General features: G+C 32.3%; 1 protein-coding gene across 4 annotated transcripts in view; it reads right to left on the reverse strand.

Moving 5' to 3' along the window:
* The window catches only part of IMMP2L (inner mitochondrial membrane peptidase subunit 2), a 97265-nt gene extending 92476 nt beyond the window's left edge, over positions 1–4789 (reverse strand). For all 4 annotated transcript variants that reach the window (XM_039346554.1, XM_039346553.1, XM_039346555.1 and 1 more), the window contains exon 1: positions 4600–4789. The gene's annotated coding sequence lies outside the window, so the exon portion shown is untranslated. The remainder of the gene's footprint in view (positions 1–4599) is intronic.
* Positions 4790–6000: the final 1211 nt, after the last annotated feature.

Genomic DNA, 6000 nt, shown 5'->3' on the forward strand with positions numbered 1-6000 from the left:
GTAGAAATATTTTTAAATCAAAAACAGATACTTTTGATAGCAATATATGCACCAAATAACGAACAAGAAGAATTTTATCAAAACCTTCACAGAAAAATAGTAAAAATGGAATATCAAAATATATGCTTAATTGGGGATTTCAATACAATAGTAGATAGGACATTAGACTATAAAAGCAGTAAATCAAGGAAACAAGGAAGAAAAAGATTACCAAAGACTTTTTTTAACATGACAGAGGAAATTGGTGTAAAAGATATTTGAAGAGAAACAAACCCAGGAAAATCACAATATACATTTTATTCTAATAGTCATAAATCTTGGTCCAGAACTGATATGATTTGGATGACGCCTGAATTAAGGGTTAATACGCAGGAAATTGAAATAGAAATATGTACTTGGGCAGATCATAATCCTTTAAAAATTGTGTGGAAAGGAATGCAGAAAAAATTAAGATGGACTTTGATCAATTATATTAAAAGAGAAAGAATTTATAGACTTAGCAACAAAAGAAATCGAATTTTTCTTAAAAGAAAATAAAAAAGATACAATATTACAAAATGTATGGGATACAGCCAAAGCATATTTTCGAGGCATGGTGGTAACATATATGGCGGAAAAAAAATAAAGAAAAGAGACAACAATGTCAGTTGTTAAGAGAAGAATTTAAAAAATTAGAACTTGAACTACAAATAAACCCACAAAAGAAAATATTGAAAAGACAAATGGAAATAATAAAACATAAATTAAATAGAATCAGAAAAAATGGCACAGCAAATTAAAAGGGCAAAGCAAAACTTTTTTGAAAATGCAAACAAACCAGGAAGATGGTTAGCTTATAAACTTAAAAAACAGGAGAAAAAATTGATAAACAATTTAGTAGATGAAAAGAACTGTTTACAATTTAAAAATGAAGCAATAAAAAAGATAATCAAAGAATACTATGAGAAACTGTATGTTAAGGAACAAACGCCATGGAGAAAATGACTCAATATATGGAAGAAAATAATTTATCAAAAATTCCAGAAAACTTCAAGACTATGTTAAATGAAAAAATAACAATGATGGAAGTGACAGAGGCAATAAAAAGACAAAAAAATGAAAAAACACCGGGATGGACTCTCGGCAGAGTTTTATAAGTGTTTACAAGATACATTAAGTTCGCCATTGAAAGATGTATGTAATGAACTTTTATTGAAGGCAAAACTCCCAAATACATGGACAAAAGGAAATGTTACTTTGATACCAAAAGATTTGACCCAAATAAAAAACTATAGACAGATATCACTACTGAATGTGGACTATAAAATCTTCACTTCAATAATAGCTGAGAGGCTGAAAAGATTTTTGACAGAATTTATGCACCCAGATCAAAACGGATTTTTGCCAAAGAGACAAATAAAAAATAATTTGAGAGTAATATTGGACATATTGGAATATTATGAACTACATCCAGGAAAACAACTGGCATTAGTATTTTTAGCTGCCCAAAAGGCATTTGATAATGTTTCTTGGCAATTTTATGATTCAACAACTAAAAACAATGGACTTTGGACAAAACTTTATAAATACGATTCAGACAATATATCAGAAACAAACAGCAAAAGTGATCGTAAATGGGGATTATACAGAGAATTTTGATATACGAAAAGGCACAAGACAAAGATGTCCATTATCCCCACTGCTGTTTATCTTCACTTTGGCAGTTTTAAATAGAAACATTAGGCAAGATTCAGAAATTAAAAGATTGAAAATAAAAGGTGAAACCTACAAACTGCACGCATTTGCAGATGATTTGGTATTCATTCTAGAGGAACCTTTAGAGACATTCCTAAACTGTTGGAAAAGATAGAACAATTTGGAGAGATAGCAGGATTAAAGATAAATAGAGAAAAAACTAAAGTGGTAATTAAAAATCTTACAGTTAAACAAAAAAAGCAATTATCAGAAAAAATAGAATTGCAAATAGTCAAAAAGGTCAAATACTTGGGAATATATTTGCAGCAAAATGTTCAACAATAAAAGAAGATAATTACATTACATTGTTAAATCAAATAAAACTTGATTTGGAAAAATGGAAGAATCTTCAACTGTTGATGTTAGGAAGAATTGCTACGGTGAAAATGAATATATTACCAAAAATACTATTTTTGTTTCAAATGATACCTATAAAACTGCAGAAAAAATTCTTTGAAGATTTAAACTCCCTAATTCAAAAATTTACCTGGCAAGGAAAGAAAGCTAGAATTAAATTGAAAATGCTACAAGAAGCCAAGGGAAATGGAGGTTTTGGCTTGCCAGATTGGGTTTTATATTATCAAGCATCAGTGTTAACATGGATAAAAGAATGGATAACTCTCAGGAATAAAAGATTGCTGTATTTGGAAGAACATGACCTACAACTTGGTTGGCATGCTTTTTTATGGTATGGAAAAAATAAAATACATAAATACTTCCAAAACCACTATATTAGAAATGCACTATTATTAACTTGGGAAAAAATAAAATGTAAAATTTATTTGAAAATTCCAGGATGGCTTTCAACAATGGAAGCATTTGTACATCCAAATATAGTCAGTCTCGATAAAATATGGACATACAAAGATATTCTAAATTATGAAGGGAACGTAAAATCCAGGCAAGAGATGGAAAATTAGGGCATTCATTTTGCCTTGGTGGTCACATTTACAAATGCAAGTCAGATATGACAAAAGATATTAAACAGTACAGATTTTATAAAGAGCAGACTATGTTCGATCAGACATTACTAACCTCTGATGAAAAGTTAAATAAAAAATGTACAATTTTTTATTAAATTTCAAAATGGAAGATGAACAAGTAAAAGAGACAATGATAATATTTTGGATATAATATAGACTTAGAGAAGTGGCAGTTTATGGGAAAGAAACTATAAATTAACAATGTCAGCTTCATATAAAGAAAACTTATATAAAATGTTCTATCTTTTTGCCACCAAAAAGATTAGCAAAAATGTTTAAAAATATGTCAGAGAAATGTTGGAAATGTAAACACAAACCAGGTACTTATCATCATATGTGGTGGACATGTGTTAAAGCAAGGAGATATTCGACAACAATCCACACTTGGTTAGAAAAAATGTTAGAGAAACACAGACTATAAACTTGAATTTTTTTTACTAGGTATAATGCCAGAAAAACTTGATAAGCAAAGTACATATTTGATTCTACATGTGATAACAGCGGCAAGAATTGTATTTGCACAATCTTGGAAGAACGAAGAAATACCACCAGAAGAAGAAATAATCAAAAAAAATTAGACTGTGAGGAAATGGACAGACTTACTTTAAGGTTGAAAGAAAAAGAAGAAACAGAGTATTTTCAAACATGGGACCTATTTTATCAATGGTTAGAGAAAAGATTTAGGGATTAGGAATTTAATTTGTATTAGTGAATAAGATACTCAGACAACACATTTTTGTTGAATAATTATTATTGAATTCTGTTAAAAAATAAAACTTTATAAAAAAAGGATTTGAAAGGCATATTGACTACTTACAACAGAAGTGTCAAACTGCCAGCTGCAGCTGGTTGCATCATAGCGAAACCGTGCCCACCTCATTGCTGGCAATGGCAAAAAAGTCACGACACATCACGTGACATTGCGAGTTTGACACCCCTGATTTACAATCTCAGTTTCACATATTATATAAAAGCCACAAATAATGGTTAATTTAATAAACTATAATTAAAATATGGTTTAGCAAAAGTGCAAATCCAGCCATAGAACTTTTATGATGTAGAAATATTGCCTTAGAACAATTAAAATGGTGTTTATTTAAAATAATTTATAATAGCTAAATCTATGACTTTAGAAAGACATAATCACAGCAAAAAAAAAGCATTTATCATAGAAAACACAAAAACAAAAAATGCCACTGTAGGCAAAAAAATACAAAATACTTGTGCAACTTAAACAGAAAGAAGTTACAGTCGCTAAGTATTAGATTTAACAACTACAGAATAGCTTATGCTAAAATACCATCCAACTAAATGATAGTCCAAGGCATTTTGCAGTGTAAATTCAAAAAGTTACATATATGTATGTCTATGAATGAAATATATGAATGAAATCACCATTTTCTCCAGCAATTTCAGAGGTCCATCTCAGTTTGTTATTTTATGGTAACTATGTAAAAGTACCAGTTTTTTAAACCTATTTTTGCAAGTTTGGAAGTTTAACCCTCCAAAATGGAAAACAGAACATGACAGTACTATACCTCTTTTTTCCGCAAAAAAAAAGAGAGGAAACGAAAATTATTCATATAAGCACTCCATCCATTTCTCGATTTGTTCTGAAAATTTAGCCTTCCTCAATTCATTCAAAACGTAAAACTGCAGACATTCCCTGATTTAAGATACGTTTTTATGAATGCTCAGAGGAACTTTTTTCCCCTCATTATTAGGGGTTTACTAAACCAGAAGCAACACATTTCCTCACAGGTTTACACAATAAGGAAACCCAGCCAAGCATAGTTTGTAAAACATGATTTATACTTTTTCATTCCGTACTAATCAGCAACTATAACTTTTGCTTCTTGCTTGCTCGGGATCGGTGGCTCACCTTCGAAAAACAAATAAAGCGCTCTGTCCCAACCTCTTGTCTTTCAGACGCGTTAAACGCAAACGCCCGAAATCCCCGAGCACGTCCTTCTCGCCTCCCAACTGCCCTCCGTTCAGCAAGGCAGAAAACGCGTCAGGAAATACCCAGGATTGGCTAGCTGCGGTAGTCAGCTCGAGCAGTCACGAGGCGGCGCTTGCCAACTGTAAACGCTGGACTCTGAGTCGCTGCCTTTCCTTCTGATTATTGCGTAGGGAGGAGGGGCTCTTGTAGCAGGCAGGTCGGGGCTGTTGCTGCGGATCAAGAGCTGATTTCTGAGTCAGAATAGGGATAGTTTGGTGCCTTTAACACTAAAATGGATGGCATTTTATTTTCGGTAATAGTCTTGTGGAAAAATAAAGCCTTAAAAAAATAAAGGGCTTTTACAAAATTCCATGGGTGAAAGAGAGATCTTTATTTTTGCGCAAAAGGTTCAGAAGTGATTTAACAATCAACAAATTTCTGAACAAGGGGGAGGGTCTAAACTAAAGCTTTATAGGTTTCTTTCTCTCAGGAACAAAGGAAGCATAGATGGAATCTTACATTGTATATGGAATCTACTTTTGTGTAACATTCAGATAGTTTCTCACACGTTAGGTCCATTTCTCATGGGAATACAATGAAGGCAGTTTTTACTTTTATACAATGTTTCTAAATATGCATTAGGTCATTCACGTACTGTTAATACAGCTTTTGGCTAACACAGCTTTCTTTTCAGAGATTATGCAGACACATGATTTTTGCTTTTAGTGATTTTTCATTATTATTATTATTATTATTATACTTTATTCTTCTTTATTCTATGTTATTCTATTTCTTTCCCACATTACTCCCCCCTTTTGGAAGTTTTCCAGCTTAAACTTCCATTATTCTACCTCTGATTCCGGATCTCCTGAAGGTACCATTTTATATTCCCATAAGGCTAACATTGTTTCATGTTTTGCTGTTAATTGGGCTGTACTTTCTGAGATCCTCCGAATCGTGGCTATAAGACGGGATCAAGCAAGGAATTAAAATACACCCTAGAATTAACAAGACTGCTATAACTATGATGGTTTGTAGGCCGGGTAACTTTGGCCACCATCCTGAAAATACATCTTCCAAGTTAAATCCGTTCCAGGTTTGCACCGGAACATGTGCTAACTTGATCATTTGATCTGTTATGCCTTTCAATACTTTTCCACTTTCATCTACTTCAATGCAACAGTTTGTAAGGTTGAATTTTCCACATACCCCTCTTTCTTTGGCTAAAAGATAGTCCAGGGCTAACCTATTTTGCATGATACATGTTCTGGATTTCACATTTTCTTTAGCCAATTCAGTTAGTCCCTTCACAGTCTCATTGGTGATTAACTCTACCACCAC

Source organism: Crotalus tigris, unplaced genomic scaffold (genome assembly GCF_016545835.1).
Source record: "Crotalus tigris isolate CLP2741 ecotype Arizona unplaced genomic scaffold, ASM1654583v1 scf7180000018006.973166, whole genome shotgun sequence".
In the NCBI taxonomy this organism is placed as follows: domain Eukaryota; kingdom Metazoa; phylum Chordata; class Lepidosauria; order Squamata; family Viperidae; genus Crotalus; species Crotalus tigris.